Source organism: Stenella coeruleoalba (assembly GCF_951394435.1).
Source record: "Stenella coeruleoalba genome assembly, chromosome: 1".
NCBI lineage: Eukaryota > Metazoa > Chordata > Mammalia > Artiodactyla > Delphinidae > Stenella > Stenella coeruleoalba.
In genome coordinates, this window is record NC_137169.1 from 32,145,977 (window position 1) to 32,167,206 (window position 21,230).

Consider the following 21,230-nt stretch of genomic DNA (forward strand, 5'->3'; position numbering starts at 1 on the left):
CTTTGTTTTCGTGTGAGATAATTACATTATGTTAGGCAGAGGCATTTAAAAATTGTATATGGTATGAAAAAAAAAGTGGGAGGACGTTGCTTGGCAACCATGGTTGGAATGCAGAGGACATCTGTTGTTTTCCTCTATCTCCTTCTTTCGGAGAATGCCTCCTCCCCCGCTATACGCTGGCTTGGTGGGGCTGTCAGTCATGGTTCTCTGCCCTTCCCTACTCAGGGGATGGCGTCTAATCCCGACTAGGCCACTTGGAAGTGCTTTCTCTGGAAGAATATTTTAGAGGGAGACAAGAGAACAAAAAACTCTTCAAGTTGATTCATTCTGGGGCAGTATCCTGAAGGGCCTTTCTGATTGTTTCTATTACCTACATATCCAGAACTGCCCTGATTCCCGATTATCTTGATACTTAACTGTTCAGACCATCTTTTGATTTTGTGAATTTTCACATTTTCTTTCAACAAATCCTTTGATGTTCCCCCTTAAGTTAGCCAGAGTTGGTTTCTGCTGCTTGTAGCCAAAGAAATTTATCTGGTATTTGATTCCTCAGTGTTAAGCTCAGTTAGAAGAATCCCACTAGAAAAGAACACTAAATTCAGTTAGAATGGTTTTGTAGCAAAGAGAACCCCCAAATAAGCTGATATTTAGTGATCCAGCTCTTTCAACACATGTATATAGCAATTTCCTCCCCGGGCATATCTCCATAGTGTCTGGACTGAAAAAGGTTTCGGGAAGGGCACCAGTACTTGCTGATACATTATATTCAGAACCACTACCTAGTATATGGCTTTATAGGTTTTGCACTACAAAAAACTCCAGGGAGTGCCATTCACGTAGATTATGACGTGAACGGTGCCCTTGATGTTGTGTAGTGCAGTGACCTATTACTCCCCTCTCATAGTCCCTGTTGCTGGATTTGGCTTTTTGCATAAGCCCCATACAGTCTTCTCCTCTTGAATTTTTCCCCAGGTGCACAGTTGAATTTCCTTCCAATCAGTCAGGGCTAAACCAATCCATCAGATGAGTTTGCATGTGTACGAATCAAATAGTGGACATAGATCAAGACTGATTCTCAGGAGGTTCCTAGGAAATCAGAGGATACACTGACTATTTATATCCCCCCGAAATTCATGTACTGAAGCCCTAAACTCAGGTATGGCTGTATTTGATGATGGGGCCTCTAAAGAAGTCATTAAAGTTAACTGAGATCATGAAAGTGGGCTCATGCTCCAATAGGATTAGTGTCTTTTAAGAAGAGATACCAGAGAACTCTCATTCTCTCTCTCTCCACACACATACACTGAGGAAAGGCCATGTGAGGAGGTAGCAAGAAGGTGGTTGTCTGCAAGCCAGGAAGAGAGTCCTCACAAGAAAGTGAATTAGCTGGCACCTTGATCTTCACTAGAAACTGAATTGGCTGGCACCTTGATCTTAGACTTTCCAGCCTCTAGAATTGTGAGAAAATTAATTTCTGTTTTTTAAGTCACCCAAGTCTATGGTATTTTGTTATGGCAACTCAAGCCGACTAAGACAGATTTAAATAGGCATGTGGAGGTGGAGAGAAGGGCATTAATGACTTTCACTTGTCAGAAATACTGACTCCCAAACTGTGTCCAATCTAGCCACTTTGCTACATGAAGAAGATAAAATGAGTTGATTGGGTGTCTTTTTGTTGGTTGTGGGGGAGGACAGGTGAATGGAAAATGTGGGAGAGAATAGAATCAAATCTTTCTATGTTTTATATTTTCTTCAACATACAATCCATAAATACCTTGTCACTATAGCAAAGTAATTATTATACCATGACTACCACCACAATCACACACACATAAGCATTAGAACAGAAATTGTATTAATCATCAGGGAAGTGCAAATCAAAACAACAATGAAATACCACTTCACACCCACTAAGATGGCTATAATAAAAAAGACAGACAGTGACAAGTTTTAGAGAGAATATTGAGAAATTGGAACACTGATCCATTGCTGGTGGGAATGTAAAATGGTGAAGCTGCTGTGGAAAATAGTTTAGCAGTTTTTCAAAAAGTTAAACACAGAGTTACCAAGTGATCCAGCAATTTTACTCCTAGGTATACCCAAGAAAGTTGAAAATGTATGTTCATACCGCAACTTGTACACAAATTTCATAGCAACACTATTGGGACTTCCCTGGTGGGCCAGTGGTTAAGAATCAGCCTGCCAATTCAGGGAACACAGGTTCGATCCCTGGTCCGGGAAGATCCCACATGCCACAGAGCAACTAAGCCCATGCGCCACAACTACTGAAGCCCACATGCCTAAAGCCCGTTCTCCACAACAAGCCACTGCAATGAGAAGCCCATGCACTACAATGAAGAGTAGCCCCCGCTTGCCACAACTAGAGAAAGCCCGTGCGTAGCAACGAAGACCCAACACAGCCAAGAGTCAGTAATAATAATAATTTTTAAAAATTTTAAAAAAGATATAGCAGCATTATTCATAATAGCCAAAAAGTGGGAAAAAAACAAATGTCCATAACTGATGAATGAATGAACAAAATATGGTACATCCATAAATGCAATAATATTCAGCTACAAAAAAGAATGAGCTACTGATATATGCTGCAACATGGATAAACCTCAAAAATATTCTGCTTAGTGAAAGAAGCCAGATGCAAAAGGCCACATGTTGTATGATTCCATTTGTATGAAATGCTCAGGGACTTCCCTGGCGATACAGAGGTGAAAACTCTGTGCTTCCACTGCAGTGGGTGCGGGTTCGATCCCTGGTCAGGAAAATGACATCCTGCAGGCCACGCTGAGTGTGGCCAAAAAAAAAAAAATCAGAATAAGCAAATTCATAGACAGGAAGTAGCTTAGTGGTTGTCAGATGCTGGGTGGGAGTCATGGGGGATGACTGCTAAGGGGTGTGGGGCTTTTTCTTTTTTTTGGCTGCACAGCATGCGGGATCTAGTTCCCCAACCAGGATCGAACCCGTTCCCCCCTGCGTGGAGTCTTAATCATTGGACCGCCAGGGAAGTCCCAGTATGGGGTTTCTACTTGGGGTGATGAAAATGTTCTGGAATTAGATAGTAGTGATGGCTGCAAACTCTCTTAAATATACTAAAAATGACTGAATTGTACACTTAGAAGGGTGAATTTTATACTATGTGAATTATATCTCTATAAAGAAAACCAGAAAGATAGCAAGCTGACTTCTATACTTATAGATCTTGGACAGTCAGCCATTTGGTAACACCATGCAACTTTGCATTTTCTACCAAAATGCAAGAAGGAATTACTCAGAGAATAAGGAGAAAGAATTGGTTATAAGCTACAGAACATTAATTTTAAAAAAATTTATATTGTATACAAGGCTAATTATAAATGCCATATAAAATTCTACAAAATATAAACAATACCTAAATGCATAACGTAGAAAGTTAAAATCTCCTAAAACCTATTTTATGAGCTAATGTATGGTGGTAGTTTAACAAATCCTGACATCTCAAGTCTAATAAAATAAAAGTTTATTTATTTATTTATTTTTGGCGCATTGGGTCTTCATTGCTCGTGTGGGTTTCTCTAGTTGTGGCGAGCGGGGGCTACTCTTCCTTGCTGTGTGCGGGCTTCTCATTGTGGTGGTTTCTCTTGTTGCGGAGCACAGGCTCTAGGCACTTGGGCTTCAGTAGTTGTGGCATGCAGGCTCAGTAGTTGTGGTGCACAGGCATAGTTGCTCCGCAGCATGTGGCATCTTCCCAGACCAAGGCTTGAACTTGTGTCCCCTGGATTGGCAGGCGGATTCTTAAACATTGTGCCGCCAGGGAAGTCCCCTTTCCATTTTAAACGTTGGAAAAAATTGCTGTATTTTTTTTGTTAGTATGCAGGAGTTCCTTGTCTTTTCTAGATTAAGGACCGGTAAACTATAGCCCATAGACCAAATGTGGCACACCTTTGGTTTTCGTAAATAAAGTTTTATTAGAACACAGTCACACCCATTCACTTACTGTATATGGCTGCTTTCCTACTACAACAGTAGAGGTGAATAGTTGTGTCAAAGATCATCTGGACTACAAAGCCAGCTTAAATTTTCACTATTTGGTCTTTTACAGAAAGAGTTTGCCAAATCCTGTTCTAGTTAATAATCTCTTATTGGTGTGAGACAAGGCAAATATCTTTTCCCATTTTGTCATCTCTCTTTTGACTTTGTCTATACAGTCCTTTATTGAACGAAAAAGAATCTTGATTTAATGTAATCAAATCCATTAATTTTTCTTTTTTACCTCAAGTTACACTTTTTTGAAGTTTAGAAAACAATTTCTGTTCTGCCTCTAGATTACAAAATATCTTCCTAATTTTTTTCTTATTAAATTCATAACTTTACCTTTTTTTTTTTTTCTTTTTTTGCGGTACGCAGGCCCCTCACTGCTGTGGCCTCTCCCGTTGTGGAACACAGGCTCCGGACGCGCAGGCTCAGTGGCCATGGCTCATAGGGCCCAGCCGCTCCGCGGCATGTGGGATCTTCCCGGACCAGGGCACGAACCCATGTCCCCTGCATCGGCAGGCGGACTCTCAACCACTGCGCCACCAGGGAAGCCCCATAACTTTACCTTTTATGTTTAGGTGTTTAACCCATTTGGAGCTCACCTTTATATAGGGTGTTAAATAGAGATCTAGTATTTTTCTCCATATAGTGAGCCAATTTATCAAAAACTATCTACTAAACAATCCAGTTAGCCTCTGTGCCAGTTTTCAATGTACTGCCTCACAGTTCCAAATCTACCCGTCATTGCCTGCTCAGCAACACTTAAGATGATCCCTTTAAATATTTCTCCATTCTCCATTAGCATCTGGCATAATGTTAAGCTAGTCAGTAGAGGATGCTGGAGGAACACTGAGGAAAAAGATTCTTCCTGATTCCTTCTCTCATCAGGCTCTTGCAGTTTCTGTGACACTGGGCTTGCAGCACATAACTTCTCCAGCACCTGGTTCCTAGATTGTGCAGTGGCCTGCAGTGCCCAGTATGCAGCAGCTTCCCCTGGCACCGTCTTGGGTAGATTTTCAGAAAAATTCACTGGTGCAACTTCATCATCTGGTGAAGAGGACACTCCTTTGTCAACCCATTCTGGGTCTCAGGCTGCCCACTCTTCTGTGGGCATTGTCCTAGAGGTAGTATCTATTCCTTACATCTGAGATTCTTGTATTCTTTAGGTTCTCTTTTTATTTCTTACTACTCAATCTCCTGTTATTTCATCCCGTGTTATAGTTAATAGTTCTCTATGTTAAACTTTTCCTGTTCATATTACTGTATGGTGTCTGTCTCTCGCTTGGACCCTGACTGATACAGTCATATTCTCATTTATTTGTGCTATACTTTTATCATATATTAAATTCCCATATTTATACATAGGTCTATCTCTGAGATCTCTCTTTTGTTCTATTTGGCCTATTGGGCTAATTTAATCTTAAGTGAGAAAATAGGTGCAAAGTATCTAGCCATTACCTATCATATAGTAGGTACTCATTAAATGATATTGATTATGGTAGAGACTGCCTATCTTTGCCCTCAAAGACCAATAATCTGACTTTGGTTTAATTTTATGGGCTGAAAAAAGGGAGTCAGGTCGAGTAGAGGAGAGTGGACTATTTCTCAGTTCAGTCAACTTATGAATGAATGAAAATCTAGAAGTCACTGGATTTTTCTGACTTTAAGCCACTGCTTTAGCCATCAGCCATAATTTCAATTCATGCAGACATTTATTCCCACAAGGATACTGATAGATTTATTCTATAATTTAAAAAATTTCTTAAACATAATAATTATAAATCTGTACAATGTAACCTCATATAGGAACTCGGATGAATATAATGTATTCCAAGTATACACAATGCTTTGTTTCTTTTACATTCTTGTTCCAAAAAGAAAGTTTCTCTCACCAGTTAAATACGACTGAGTAATAAGACAAAATCTAAACAAACAGAAAAACATCTCCTGTTCTTGGAAGGGAAGACTTGAAATGTCCAGTCTATCAAAATTGATACATTTAATACAGTTAGAATTATAAACAATATTTTTTTGAAATGGACAAAATAATTTTTAACTTGATTTTGTAGACAGTCTCCAGAGATGAATGTGATCAATTCCTTCCCTTGATGATGCAGAGTTCTCTCTCCCCTTAAACCTGGACTGGACTTGATGACTCACTTAATCAAAAGAATAGAATGCTGACTTGCTTAATCAATAGAATGCAGAGAAAGTATCATTCTGGGACTTCCAAAGTTAGATCATAAGAAATACTGCAGCTTCCATGGGGATCTCTTGGAATGTTTTCTCTTCAGACACTCCCCCTCAGAACCCAGACACCATGGTGTGAGAATCCCAAGCCACACGGATAGGTCACTTGTAGGCACTTTGATTAACAGCCCCAACTAAGCTCCCAGTAGAGAGTCAACATGAATTCCCAGTTATGTGAACGAACCATCTTGGATATCCAGCCCAGTCAAGCCTTCAGATGGCTCCAGCCCCAGCCATCATCTGACAGTAATCACATGAGAGACCGCCCAAGTGAGGAATGCCCAGCTGGGCCCAGGCAACTCCCTGGAGCATGAGAGCTAATAAATTATTGTTTTAATTTACTAAGTTTTAGTGTGGTTTGTTATGCAGTAATAGATAACTGGAAAAGAAATTGATACCAGAAGTGTTATCCTGCTGTGACAAAAACCTAAAACATGTGGCAATGGCTTGGGGCCAAGGAGTGTTTGGAAGCTGGAAGGGCCTCAGGGAGACGGTTAGTGAAGACTTGAAGGAGAGAAAGGAAATTGTTATTGGAGGCTAGAGAAAAGATAACTCCTGTTAGGTAGTAGCAAAAAGTTCAGAAGAACGTCACCTGTGGTAAAACACAAACTAGAAAATGTAGTTAATGCGTAGGTGAATTTGGCTAAGGAGATTGCTAGGTAGACTGTTCCAAGTGCCAACTGGTTTCTTTTAGCTGTCAATGATAAGGTACTGAAAGAGAGAGATACGTTAAAAGGGAACTAGTCGGCTTTTTAGAAAAATTTAGAGGCTATATGAAGGGCTCAGGACGGTTTTTCCAGCCATTAAAAGTTTCTCAAAGGAAGAATACTGTTCAAATAAAGAAGAGGTCAAGAGTGCGTTTGTAAGACTTTTTGTTAAGACTTTAGAAAGTTTTAAGTGCATGTTTTACAGATTCTCTCAAGTAAATGAAGTGGCTTCTAAGAATGGTAGAATGCCTCTTAGACTTTTTTTTTACTAGACAAGAGAGCTTTTAAGAGTCTTAAGGGTGTTTCCTGTAGCATACTGAATCTCAGACCAAGGTAGAGAAGGGCATATCTTGAAGATATTTGTGGATGTGACTTTTGAGAACCTAAATAAAATTCCCAGAAAACACAATGTTCAGGAGAACTGCATTTTTAGAAGTACCACCAGCTTCAAGTAAAAAGGACGGTTCAAAATGAAAAGAGCCCTTGGAACACCCAAATTCCTATGGGCAGGAAGCAGGCTGTAAAAGCTACACAGTGGGCTTCCCTGGTGGCACAGTGGTTGAGAGTCCGCCTGCCGATGCAGGGGGCATGGGTTCGTGCCCCGGTCTGGGAGGATCCCACATGCCGCGGAGTGACTAGGCCCGTGAGCCATGGCCACTGAGCCTGCGCGTCCGGAGCCTGTGCTCCGCAACGGGAGAGGCCACAACAGTGAGAGGCCCGCATACGGCAAAAAAAAAAAAAAAAAAAGCTACACAGCAGGAAATAGAAGCCACTTTTGATGGGAAAGGAAGGATGACTCAATGTGAAGAACCAAGAGTCTAGAAGGCAGAGCTCAAAGCCACAGAGAATCACTCCCTGGGAGCAGGACTTGAGTCCCAGTCAAAGAAATGGAAACATGTACCTGGCTGGGACTTCAGAATTGCTGTGGAACACTGACTGTTATGTGTGCCCTGTCTCTCCCTTTTGAACAGAAGTATTTATTGCAGTTATCTTATCCCTATAACATCATTGTATGTTGTGTTTGTGTTGCAGACAACTTGATTATTTTTTCATAGATCTTCGGATCAAGAGGAACCACACCCAAAGAGCCACATCTAAAGAGACTCATCTACACCTAGACCTCATTCAGATGATGAGATCCTGAACTTTGAGCTGATGCTATAATCAAATGAGATTTTGGGAGTTGTGGGAGAAGGGTGAGTGTATTTTGCACATTCAATGGATGTGAATTGTGTTGTCCAGAGGGAGGGCTGTGGTAGGTAGTCTTTACATATGTTACACCATCAGTCTCTCCTGTAGCTTCTTTTTTACTCCAAAAATTTTATGTGACTTCTCTGCATCATTTCACCAGAGATTTATCTGTTTCATTATTCTTCTCACAGAATCAACTTCCGTTTATGTCAATCTTTTAAAATTCACATGTATTTGTTTCTTGCTTATTTAGTTTCTCCTCTTTTATTAACTCATTACTTCCACTTTCTTTGGGTTAGTTCTGTTGTTCTTTGCCTAACTTTTCTCTCTCTCTCTCCCTCTCTCTCTCTCTCTCTTTCTCTCGGCCATGCCCCGAGGCTTGCAGGACCTCAGTTCCCCCACCATGGATTGAACCCAGGCCACATCAGTGAAAGCCCCGAATCCTAACCACTAGGCCACCAGGGAGCTCCCTCTTTGTCTAACTTCTTGATTTTAACATTTAGCTCTTTAAATTTTAGCTTATCTTCTTTTCTAATATAAGCACTCAAGGCTTTGCATGAAGTACATCCTACAAGTTTCAAAGTCATTTCATTCTAAGTGTTTTCTGATTTCCTGCCTGATGTCTTCCGTGATCAGTTAAGCAGTATGTTTAAAATTTTCCAAACATACAGGGCATTTTTAGTAGCTGCTGTTATTGTCCTCTAATTATGATTTAGACACACAATGTGGTAAGTATAATACTTATTCTTTGGTATTTGAGATTTGCTTTTCAACAAGGCTAGAGCATGGCCTAGAGTATGGTCAATATTTACAGAAGTTCCATGGAAATGATCGATGAAAATATATACTCTCTAATATTGGGTAAATTTTCTAAATAAAATCTATTAAATCACACCTTAAAAAAGAACTGTGTCTTAGTCTTGGGTCCCCTGTCATTATTGTATGCCATTTGTGACATCTTTTGCAGGGGGTAATCCAGTTTTCCTTTTTTTGTTAATGCGATATAAAATATTTCAAAAATTTATGGTGTAGGCAGTATGCTTGATATTAAACTATGAATTTATGGAGTTTTACACTTAATAGTTTGTTAATATTTTAAGATACTGGTATTTGATATCTCTTTTTTTTTGGCTGCACTGCGTGGCTTGCAGGATCTTCCTTCCCCGACTAGGGATCAAACCTGGGTCCCCTGCTGTGGAAGCCTGGAGTCCTAACCACTGACCACCAGGGTATTCCCCTGATATCCCCTTTATATGAAAAGGTTGATTCCAAATTTTAAGCTGGAAAGTCATTGCAAAATTGTACAAAAAATATTACAACCATGTAACTTATAGCACTTTTCAATACTTAGATTTAGAGTTATGTGTAGGGGCTTCCCTGGTGGTGCAGTGGTTGAGAGTCCGCCTGCCAATGCAGGGGTCATGGGTTCGGGTTCGAGCCCTGGTTGGGGAGGATCCCACATGCTGCGGAGCAACTAAGCCCATGCGCCGCAACTACTGAGCCTGCGCTCTAGAGCCCGTGAGCCACAACTACTGAAGCCTGAGTGCCTAGAGCCCATGCTCTGCAACAAGAGAAGCCACTGCAATGAGAAGCTGGTGCACTGCAACGAGGAGTAGTCCCCGCTCGCTGCAACTAGAGGAAAGCCTGCACGCAGCAATGAGGACCCAATGCAGCCAAAAATAAATAAATAAATTTATTTAAAAAAAAAAGAATTATGTGCAAACGAATCATAGTGTCTATGTTCTGATCATCAAACAAAAATAATAAAAAATTGGTTATAAAAAAGTATACGGTAGCATAGAAATAGACTGAATTCAGATGTACATTTCAGTGTACATGGGAATTTTAGGAATCACAAAATTGTCATCCTTCCTCAGAGAGGAAGGTATAGTTTATTTAATAAATGGCACTGGCACAATTAGCCATCCATCAGAAAAAAAATATAATCGGACTCCCAAACTCACTACATTCAGAAATAAATTCTGGATACATGAAACAAAGGTAAGAAAAAAATTTTTTAAATAATATTTTGGAGTCTAAACATATAATTTAAGATTTAGAAAGACCTTTTATTTATTTATTGAAGTATAGTTGATTTATTGAAGTATAGTTGAAGTATACTTGAAGTATACTTTATTGAAGTATAGTTGATTTAAAATGTGTTAATTTCTGCTGTACAGCAAAGTGATTCAGTTATACATATATATATTCTTTTCCATTATGGTTTATCACAGGATATTGAATATAGTTCCCTGTGCTATACAGTCGGACCTTGTTGTTTATCCATCCTATATGTAATAGTTTGCATCTGCTAATCCCAAACTCCCAATCCTTCCCTCCCCATGCCCCCTTGGCAACCACAAATCTATTCTCTATGTCTGTGAGTAGAAAAACCTTTTAAACAAGAGAAAAATTCAGATCAAGAAAAAATTAGGTTTATTTGAACTCATAAAAATTCTTTTTTTTTAAATGGGAAAAGATAACAAAGCCAAAAGATAGATTGGAAAAATGTTTGCAATGCATGGAATTGAAAAGGGATTAATACCTGCAATATACAATGAGAGTCTATAAATTAATTTTTTTAAAAAAGGCAAGTCAACCCTCTGCAGCACTGGGGGCTACATTTCTTCCCATTAGCCTCCCTCTTCTAAGTTTGCCCTCAGGAGGAGGGGCCTGTGAGAAGCGCAGAGGAGGAGCTGCTTTCCAAACCTGTGTGGAAGAGTGGATCCCCGAACCGTACAAGGAATGGACTGTGTCAGTAAGGGGTGGACTGTGTGCATGACCTCTTAGATCTACATTCAAAAAGAGAAGTGCTGTGAGGAGTGTAGGTGGCTGACAGCTTCCAGCTAATATACTGCTGGGATGTGCCACAACATTCATGCCAAGGCACACTCTCCCTGGATTAGTCCCAGTCCATGACTGAGTCCAGTGGGCCCGGAGCTGGGCCATTTCTGCCTCATGTGTAGGGCCCCCCTAATGGGAAATCAGCCTGGCCAAGGCTTTCTCAGAGCTGTCTGCACGGCCTTCCGAGGCTCTTCCTACTCATTCCTCCTTTCATGGAACTTCTAATTCCATCTTCGGCACCTGCTTGCTAGAGGACTCAGATTTAGTTTGGGGTGAGTCATTGTACAACAATAGATAATGAAACAGCTTGGTGTGGGTGCTGCCATAACAAAAACCTAAAATACTGGCTTTGGAACTGCCTGGCAGAGAGGCTGGAAGGGCCTTGAGGGACGAGGCTTTCAAAGAGCTTCAGTAAGAGTGTGAGCTGAAACCTAACGGGCCTGAAGGGGGTTGCTGGGGGACACAAAGGAAAGAGAGGAAAGGGGGTCCTTTCCCAGAAAGTCTGGCAATACTGTCACATGAAGTAATACAGCAAATAAGAAATGTCCCTGTTGAACTCAAGGAGCCAATCAAGGAGATTTCTAGGCAGAATACTGAAGGTGCTACTTGCCTTCTACATGTTGCCTATGATAAAACATGAAAGGAGAGAGATAAACTAAAAAAATAAACTTAGCTATAAAGCAGACCACATATTGTATGATTCCCTTTATATGAAATGCCCAGAATAAGCAAATTGTAGAAACAGAAAGCAGATTAATTGTTGCTGGGCAGTGAGACTGGGGGGAAATGGGGAGTGACTGCTAATGGGTACCGGGTTCCTTTGTGGGTGACGAATATGTTCTAAAATTGATTGTGGTGGGACTTCTCTGGTGGCGCAGTGGTTAAGAATCCGCCTGCCAATGCAGGGGACACAGGTTCGAGTCCTGGTCCGGGAAGATCCCACATGCTGCAGAGCAACTAAGCCCGTGCACCACAACTACTGAGCCTGCACTCTACAGCCCATGAGCCACAACTACTGAGCCCGCGTTCCATAAATGCTGAAGCCTGTGCGCCTAGAGCCCGTACTCCACAACAAGAGAAGCCACCACAGTGAGAAGCCCGTGCACCGTAACGAAGAGTAGCCCCCGCTTGCCGCAACTAGAGAAAGCCCGTGCACAGCAACGAAGACCCAACGTAGCCAAAAAAATAAAATAAAAAATAAGTAAAATTGATTATGGTGATGTTTGTACAGCTCTGTGAATATACTAAAAACCACCAAACTGTATGTTTTAAATGGGTGAATTGTATGCTATGTAAAGCCTCCCTGTATATCCAGGACCAGGACTTATTAGGCTTGAACAAAGATCCGGCAAGCCATGCAGCATGCCTTCCACCCCCCCCCCCCCCAAAAAAAGTGTCCCTTGGCAAAAATAAAATCCAAGACACAGTTCGGAAAACATTATCTAAAAATGAAGTTAAGGGTTAAGACTTCAAAAAGATCTAAGTAGGGGCCCCATAGAACCTGTCAGAGAGAAGTGTCTCTGAAGATCTTATGGAGGTTCACTCACTGCAGTCTCTCAGGGAGCCCAGGGTAGAGATGAGCTGATCTCAAAGACAGTTGTGGGTGTGGCTTTTGTTGAATGGAGTCGGTTAAAAATCTATACACAAAACCCCCATAAATCCTTTAAGGGAATTGTCCTGGCAGGAGCATAATTAGCTCAGACTAACAGGGACATAGTAGAGAATGAAAAGAGGCTTTTGCATCCCTTTTATAGGCATAGTACAGAATGAAAAGAGGCCTTTGCATCCCTTTTATAGGCAAGAAGGAGACTGAGAAGGCTACTCAGTTGCAAACTCAATTTTCTTTTGGAAAAGTAAGGATGATTCAGAGGGTGGAACCAAGAGCCCAGACACTGGAGCCAAAAACCACAGGGAACAAGAATGACTCTCAAGCAATCGGGCAAAGCTCTAATCCAACAAGCATTTCAGAGCTGGCTCGGTTGTGTACCTCCCGTTTTCCCTCTTTTTGAGGTTATCCTTTGCCTTTCCCACTATGGTATGTAAGATGTGTGTAGGGGAGAGATAACTTGCCCCTTTAGTTTACAGATCTGCTATATAGGGAAGGGGTGTGAGGGAGAGACCAATTAGGAGATAAATTCAGAAGCTCATAAGATAGCCCAGGCAAGAGATAGTGGTGGTTTTGAGTAGGCAACAGTGGAAAAAATGATAAGTGGTGAGATTCAGAATGTATTTTGAAATTAGAGCCAACAGGCTTTGTTGATATATTGGACTAGGACATGAGAAAAAAAGAAAAGTTGAACATGGCTTCATAATCTCTATCTGGAAGAACCGGGTGAATGTCCCCCTTCAACCTCTTTTGTCTGCCTTTTTTCAGAGCAGAATTTTCCAGAATGACCTACACTGTTGTCTCCATTTTCTCACCTCCCACTTGTCACCCCACTCCTAGCTAGGCTCTGCCTACTACCTCTGTAAAATTGCTATTGACAGTATCATCAATGACCACTGTGTTTCTAAATCCAATGGACACTTTCCCATCCTCTTTTTATTTGATCACTCTATTGCTTTTAGTACAGGTATCCACTGCCTTTCTGAAACATTTTCTTCTCTTGGCTTTCTTGAACCATGTATTTTTCTGATTTTCTGCTACCCCTCTGGTTGCCCCTTCTGATTCTCCTTTTCTGGCTTCTCTTCTAATTCATTATTAACGTAGATCAGTAGCTCTGAATGACCCTTTTCTGGTCTCACTTGATACTCCACCAATCCTAGGATTCCTAAACCAACACCTCCTGGCCAGACTTGTCTTCTGAGCTCCTGTTCTATATGTCTACTTGCATGTTTGGGAAATCCCACAGGTACCTCGAACTGAACTTGTCAAAACTGAAGTCATCACTTTCCCCAACAAACTTACTCTTCCTCCAGGTCCCCAGTCTCTGTAAGGAAATACCATCTACCCAACCACTCAAGCCAGAAAGCTAATAGTCTTGGCTACTCACCCTCTCTTACACGTACCCTCACAGATAATCAATCAAGAGCTCCTGTAATTTCCACCTCTTCTAACACTCACTCTCAAATCTGTCCATTTCTTTTCATCTACTGCTGCCACTGTGGTCCAAGCCATTATCCCTTGCCTGGACTTTTGCATCAGCCCCATACCTCTATCCACTGGCCTCCTTGTATCCACTTTGGCCCTCCATGCTATGTTCTTATTCAAACACAAATAGGACCGTGCACTCCCTTGGTTTAAAGTCTTTCAATGATCTCCTATATCCTTGGAATGTACTACAAATTGCTTAATATAGTTCATAAGACTTTGCATGATCTGGACCTTGCTGTCTCTTCCACCTCAGTCTCACATCACCACCCTTTTTTTCTGTGGCCAGTCACACCGATCTGATCTCAGTCTCTTGAACCTGCCAAGGTTTTCTCACCTTTGGGCCTTCACACTTTCCCTTTGCTTAAACATCTCTTCTCCATTCTCTTTGTCTGGCTCTCACTCATCCTCCAAGTCTCAGATTAAATAGCACTCCCTCAGGGCAGCCTACCCTAACACCCCAGATTAACTCAGCTCACTCTGTTGTGTGTTTTCTTAACCTTCTGAACTTCTGCTGGGCAGCACTTTGCTTGTGATTCTTGTAATCATTGTAGAGTATCTGTTTCGTGTCCATTTTCCCCACCAGAGCATTAGCTCCATTATGACAGACCATGCTTATTTTACTCACCATTGTAGATGAGCATATAGTTAGATGCTCACTAAGTATTTCTGGGCTGGCTGACAATTGGGGAGGGCCTAAGTCGCACTGTGCTTTGGGCACAGGCTAGAATTGCCTGAGGCTATAACCCCTCCACCCTTTCCTCCCTTAAGGGCAGTTATAAGGGCCAGGGGAAATGGAAGTACTGCATGACTTCATGCACTGTCTAGTACAATATGAAAGAATATTCATCACGATTTTACTTATTAGAGTGAAAAATCAGAAGAAGCCAATAGCCCCTAAATATCCAACAATGTGGGAATGACTTCATATATTACACCAGTGGTTTAAAATAATTGTCTAATAGATCTAATCCCTATTTTTCAAATAGAACCTGGAATAGGACCCCAATGTAAGATGCACTAAAATGGGTCAGAGCTTCACCTCTTAGGCCTCCCTAGCTTTCCCTTTCTTTTCCCCCTCTCTCACTTTTCATCCTTTCTCCCCCAGGTCTTGAAGACTTTCCAGTTCCTGGCTCTATTCGCTCTTCTAAAGCCAGGGCATCATTTCTGTTTAGGTTTCCATGAGATACTCCCAAATGCTTTGTTGTGTTGTTGTTATGCTGGCTCAAGTTGGTTTTCTGTTACTTGTAATTTTTAAAAAATAAAAACAAAAACCTGAAATAATACTGTTACAGCTTGAGATTCATTTATGTAATGAAAAGAGAATTGGGTTTGGAGTCAGAAAACTGGCTTCAAATCTAGATCCTGACTTCAGGCAAATTAATCATTTTCAATTCAGTTTTCTCATCTGCAAACGGGACTATACTTTTGCAAATATTAAAAACAAACAATACTAATATATTAAAAGGATTGGTATCGAGCAGGCTCTCAACAAATGTTAAATAAATAAGATTAAAGTCTTATTAGAAGTCCCTCCTACCCCCTCCAACTGGAAGGAGTGCATACAGTGTGGCCAAAGTTAGCAAGGTTGCCATCTTGTGGAGATTTTCTGACACACTGTCCAATGTCACTAAGCACATCTGAAGTAAAATGTTCAAGAATCTAGAGCTACCTAAAAGGATGGCAAACACACCAGAGAGACATTGGAATGAAACTGATAATAAAAGACATGAGACAAGGGTAATTCACCGTCGGAAAGAGCAGGGAATGAAGAACCTAGAACTTAACTTTCAGGAACTGTCACATGCAGCAGAGAAGTCAGGGGAAGGGGCAGGAAGGAGTGACTGATGGAGGAGGACAAGTGCACAAGTATAGCCTGGTGTAACACTCAAGCCAGGGTTGACATACCTATCTTCAATGTTAGCTAACCTGATCCTATCTTGTTTTTTCCAAGATCTCAGAAGGCATTAAGAAAAGCCAGCTGGGGCTTCCCTGGTGGCGCAGTGGTTAAGAATCCGCCTGCCAATGCAGGGTACACGGGTTCGAGCCCTGGTCCGGGAAGATCCCACATGCCGCGGAGCAACTAAGCGCATGCGCTGCAACTACTGAGTCTGTGCTCTAGAGCCCGTGAGCCACAACTACTGAGCCCGCGTGCCACAACTACTGAAGCTCGCGCGCCTAGAGCCCGTGCTCCGCAATGAGAGAAGCCACCGTAATGAGAAGCCTGTGCACCCTAACCAAGAGTAGCCCCCGCTCGCCACAACTAGAGAAAGCCCACGCGCAGTAAAGAAGACCCAACGCAGACAAAAATAAATAAATAAAATTAAAAAAATAAAAAAAAAAGAAAAGCCAGCTGACACCATAATCCTTATAATACCATTGCTCTGGGCCATTCAAATACTACCTTTGTCTCTTAAATCAACGTTTCACCCCCCTGTTACACCTTATTACAAGATACCACTGGTAAGGATTTTAGTAATTATGAGGATACTGCATGTCAAGGGTTATCACCACTGCACCAGGAATGGGGTACTCATTAGGGTCTGATCTTGTTCCAGAATCCCATGCTGAGAATCTGCTTTCTAGGGTCACTTCTACCACCAAAACTTTTAGACTTGATTTAAAGCAGAGCCTGAACAAGGGCTTGCAAACAGGTACATAGTTTGTTCTCAGAAGATCCTAAGGGACAAGAGTCAGAGATTGACTAGGAAGAATAAAACGGGCAAACCAGGAAAGCCAATCCGAGGAAGAGTGCTCCAGAAGGTCACTGCTTTGGGCATGTAGGGCTCGATTTCCCTGAAGAGGCAGTGTAGAACGTGACTCTCATTTGTCCAACTAAGGGAAGGAAGAGGCGAGTATTTATTCACCGGCTCCTGTTCTTTACTGGTCAAGGGTTTCCTGACTACTGGTAAACTCCCTTGCACTCTCTCAAGTTGGCACTTTCAGGATGACACATGAGTCAAAGTGATTGTGCAAGTTCTCCCAGGCAACCCCTGAGATGAGTTCCATGAGAGAAGCCTGAGGGCAGAAAGCGAGATATTTGGAGAAAGCAGATGAAGATTTGGACTGTCAGGTCACACCTGCACCCACCTGGTTGCCATAGCAATAGCTGGAGTAGAAGTTGCGCCCAGAGGCAAAAAAGTGCCCAATACATGGCCATAAGTAAGAGACAACATCTTGCCAGATTGAAGTTTTAGCCTACATACGATGCACTATTTGTTCTGAACCAGTAACCAATGTATGGTAGCGCTTCACTCATAGCCAAAATAGATGGATCCCAGAAGAAAAGGGTATATGTGGAGTGACACTTCTATTATACCTAAATGATTACGTTTAAATGTTTAACTTCATGTCTTTGTGAGTCTGACTATGGCTATTGACAAGTTTTATTACCCAAGGGAAGAATGCCTCTACCAGAGGACATGAAAATAGTTCCACTGGATTGGAAGCTAAGGCTGCCATTTGCCAATTTTGGGCAAATTTGTCATGCCAGTAGGTGAACAGATCAAAAAAAAAAAAAAAGATTAATTCAGTGGTCTGCTAGAGCCAGCTCATACAGACTTATATGAGTTGATTGTGTATATGTATTAGTTTCCTATTGTTGCTATAACAAATGACCACAAATTTACTGGACTAAAACAAAACAAATTTGAGAGGACAGAGAGCAAGAAGAACTACAATTCTGCAGCCTGTGGAATGAAAACCATATTCACAGAAAGATAGACAAAATGAAAAGGCAGAGGACTATGCACCAGATGAAGGAACAAGTTAAAACCCCAGAAAAACAACTAAATGAAGTGGAGATAGGCAACCTTCCAGAAAAAGAATTCAGAATAATGATAGTGAAGATGATCCAGGACCTCAGAAAAAGAATGGAGGTAAAGATCAAGAAGATGCAAGAAATGTTTAACAAAGACCTAGAAGAATTAAAGAACAAACACCCAGGAGAATTAAAGAGCAAACAAACAGAGATGAACAATACAATAACTGAAATGAAAAATACACTAGAAGGAATCAACAGCAGAATAACTGAGGCAGAAGAACGGATAAGTGACCCGGAAGACAGAATGGTGGAGTTCACTGCTGCGGAACAGAATAAAGAAAAAAGAATGAAAAGAAATGAAAACACCCCAAGAGACCTCTGGGACAACATTAAATGCACCAACATTCTCATTATAGGGGTCCCAGAAGGAGAAGCGAGAGAGAAAGGACCCGAGAAAATAATTGAAGCGATTATAGTTGAAAACTTCCTGAACATAGGAAAGGAAATAGCCACCCAAGTCCAGAAAGCGCAGAGAGTCCCAGGCAGGATAAATCCAAGGAGAAACATACTGAGACACATGGTAATCAAGTTGACAGAAATTAAAGACAAAGAAAAATTATTGAAAGCAACCAGGGAAAAATGACAAATAACATACAAGGGAACTCCCATAAGGTTAACAGCTGATTTCTCAGAAGCAACTCTACAAGCCAGAAGGGAGTGGCACAATATATTTAAAGTGATGAAAGGGAAGACCCTACAACCAAGATTACTCTACCTGGCAAGGATCTCATTCAGATTTGACGGAGAAATCAAAAGCTTTACAAACAAGCAAAAGCTAAGAGAATTCAGCACCACCAAACCAGCTCTACAACAAACGCTAAAGGAACTTCTCTAAGTGTGAAACGTAAGAGAAGAAAAGGACCTACAAAAACAAACCCATAACAATTAAGAAAATGGTGATAGGAACATACATATCGATAATTACCTTAAACATGAATGGATTAAATGCTCCAACCAAAAGACACAGGCTCGCTGAATGGATACAAAAACAAGACCCATATATATGCTGTCTATAAGAGACCCACTTCAGACCTAGGGACACATACAGACTGAAAGTGAAGGGATGGAAAAAGATATTCCATGCAAATGGAAATCAAAAGAAAGCTGGAGTAGCAATATTCATATCAGATAAAATACACTTTAAAATAAAGAATGTTATAAGAGACAAGGAAGGACACTACATAATGATCAAGGGATCAATCCAAGAAGATATAACAATTATAAATATATATGGATCCAGCATAGGAGCACCTCAATACATAAGGCAACTGCTAACAGCTATAAAAGAGGAAATCGACAGTAACACAATAATAGTGAGGTACTTCAACACCTCACTTACACTGATGGACAGATCATCCAGACAGAAAATTAATAAAGAAACACGAGCTTTAAATGACACAATAGACCAGATAGATTTAATTGATATTTATAAGACATTCCAGCCCAAAACAGCAGATTACACTTTCTTCTCAAGTGCACACAGAACATTCTCCAGGATAGATCACATCTTGGGTCACAAATCAAGCCATGGTAAATTTAAGAAAATTGAAATCATGTCAAGCATCTTTTCCAAGCACAATGCTATGACATTAGAAATCAATTACAGGGGGAAAAATGTAAAAAACACAAACACATGGAGGCTAAACAATACGTTACTAAATAACCAAGAGATCACTGAAGAAATCAAAGAGGAAATCAAAAAATACCTAGAGACAAATTACAACAAAAACACAACTATCCAAATCCTATGGGATGCAGCAAAAGCATTTCCAGGAGGGAAGTTTATAGCAATACAAGCTTACCTCAAGAAACAAGAAAAATCTCAAATAAACAATCTAACCGTACACCTAAAGGAACTAGAGAAATAATAACAAATAAAACCCAAAGTTAGTAGAAGTAAAGAAATCATAAAAATCTGAGCAGAAATAAATGAAATAGAAACAAAGAAAACAACAGCAAAGATCAATAAAACTAAAAGTTGGTTCTTTGAGAAGATAAACAAAATCGATAAACCTTTAGCCAGACTCATCAAGAAAGAAAGGTAGAGGACTCAAATCAGTAAAATTAGAAATAAAAAAGGAGAAGTTACAATGGAAACTGCAGAAATACAAAGCATCATAAGAGACTACTACAAGCAATGCTATGTCAATAAAATGGACAACCTGGAAGAAATGGACGAATTCTTAGAAAGGTACAACCTTCAAAGACTGAACCAGGAAGAGAGAAAATATGAATAGACCAATCACAAGCACTGAAATTGAAACTGTGATTAAAAATCTTCCAACAAACAAAAGTCCAGGACCAAATGGCTTCACAGGTGAATTCTATCAAACATTTAGAGAAGAGCTAACACTCATCCTTCTCAAACTCTTCCAAAAATATTGCAGAGGAAGGAACACCCCCAAACTCAGTCTATGAGGCCACCATCACCCTGATACCAAAACCAGACAAAGATACTACAAAAAAAAGGAAATTACAGACCAATATCACTGATGAATATAGATGCAAAAAACCTCAACAAAATACTAGCAAACAGAATCCAACAACACATTAAAAGGATCATATACCATGATCAAGTGGGATTTATCCCAGAGATGCAAGGACTCTTCAATATATGCAAATCAATCAATGTGAAACACCATAATAACAAATTGAAGAATAAAAACCATATGATCATCTCAATAGATGCAAAAAAAGCTTTTGAAAAATTCAACACCCATTTATGATAAAACTCTCCAGAAATTGGGCATAGAGGGAACCTACCACAACATAATAAAGGTCATATACAGCAAACCCACAGCAAACATCATTCTCCATGGTGAAAAACTGAAAGCATTTCCTCTAAGATCAGGAACAAGAAAAGGATGTCCACTCTTGCCACTATTATTCACATAGTTTTAGAAGTCTTAGCCACAGCAATCAGAGAAGTAAAAGAAATAAAAGGAATACAAATTGGAAAAGAAGAAGTAAAACTGTCACTGTTTGCAGATGACATGATACTATATAGAGAGAATCCTAAAGATGCCACCAGGAAACTACTAGAGATAATCAATGAATTTGGTAAAGTTGCAGGATACAAAATTAATGCACAGAAATCTCTGGCATTCCTATACACTAACAATGAAAGATCAGAGAAATTAAGGAAACAATCCCTTTCAGCATTGCAACAAAAAGAATAAAATACCTAGGAATAAACCTACCTAAAGAGGTAAAAGACCTGTACTCAGAAAACTATAAGACACTGATGAAAGAAATCAAAGATGACACAAACAGATGGAGAGATATACCATGTTCTTGG